Source organism: Nilaparvata lugens, chromosome 14 (assembly GCF_014356525.2).
Source record: "Nilaparvata lugens isolate BPH chromosome 14, ASM1435652v1, whole genome shotgun sequence".
In the NCBI taxonomy this organism is placed as follows: Eukaryota; Metazoa; Arthropoda; class Insecta; order Hemiptera; family Delphacidae; genus Nilaparvata; species Nilaparvata lugens.
In genome coordinates, this window is record NC_052517.1 from 22,984,085 (window position 1) to 22,985,659 (window position 1,575).

Here is a 1,575-nt window from a genome sequence, read left to right on the forward strand (position 1 = left end):
TCAGCAATTATTTTCCATAGTGAAATTCTGGTAATAAAGTCAGGCTTTTGTCTATCATTCCACAAAGCAGATAGCTCTATCCTGTTTTGTATCAAATTATGGTGTAGTGTATTAAGTTGAGATGATACTGTATCATATTGTGTTGATAATGTATCATATTGTCGGTGTATAGTGAGGTCCACGTTATAATGGCAGTATTTGATTAACATTTGTGTTGCTATCCTTGTCTATCACTCGACAAAACAGATAACTCAATCCTGCTTTGTATCAAATAATGATGTTGTGTATCAAGTTGAGATGATACTGTATCATATTGTGGTTGTTATTGTTCTACAGTGATGCCCACGTTATAATGGCAGTATTCGATTAACATTGGTGTTGCTATCCTTGTCTATCATTCGACAAAGCAGAGATAGCTCTATCCGTTTCAAACTCAAAACTCAACCGTTGTCAAATTTGTTGGAGGCTTTGTGGGATATAATCAACTTCCCAATATAAATAAATAAATTAAATAATAAATAAGTTTATTTCCACATAATTCAAACAATACAAAATACAAGTACAAAATACAAAATAAAAATTACATCTCTACTAATAACTTAGACCATACTATTCAAAAAATATATAGAAACTAAAAAATTATAGTAATAATAAAAAACATAGTAAGACATTTGTAGTAACATAATATACCATCCTGGTTATGTGGAATAGGCTACTCCTGGTTGTTTTTAAAAAACCTGTATTGGGGCAGCCATACATATTATTTTTAAATTTTTTGGAAGTAAAAAAAAAGGTCGATTGGCGGGCACTATTTTGTTCGCTTTAACATAGATATTGCAAGAGTTTTACAAAATATACATAGGCAATATATACCTCGATAAAACAAGAAGGAATTATTCTTTATACATTTACAAAAATAGTAAAATAATAATCATAATAATATTTTTCTAACAAAGCATAACTCCCACACTATTCAATGATTGAAGCCACTCTTTCACTTTTCTCTGCAATATGTATAATGAGTGGGATAAAAGACAATAAGGTGGTAACAATTGAACAGTTTTGGTGCAAATATGGAAAAGATCTACGGAAGGACTCCTTGTAAGGTCTTGGTACTTTAAATCGGTTCGTTGTTCTCAGGGATTGGCTATAGTTATTCGCTTCCACACAATATTACCACTTCTCATATAAAATATTCGGAGAACTCTAAAAACATAAAATGTCTCAATGGCATAATTTTCAAAGTCAAGAATAGTGTTCGAGATGGAAATCTTCTCCCTTTATGCATTATCACTCTTAAAATTATTTCAAAATATTAGCTCCCTCATTAGGAACCCCTCATAAAAGTAGGATATTTAGATTTGATTTTGCAGTCAGCACACTTTTTAGATTAAGGATAGGGTTTCAGCACCTCTATAGATCTAGCTTAGGTCCCTCACCACACACGGTTTCACAGGCTTCCAAGGATCATCAAGGTTCATCATGGACCATCAAGGATCCCCTGATTCTGGCCTCATCATTAGTTAGATCGTTTGAAAACTATATTTAAATTTTGAGTAACTCATATTTTTGCAT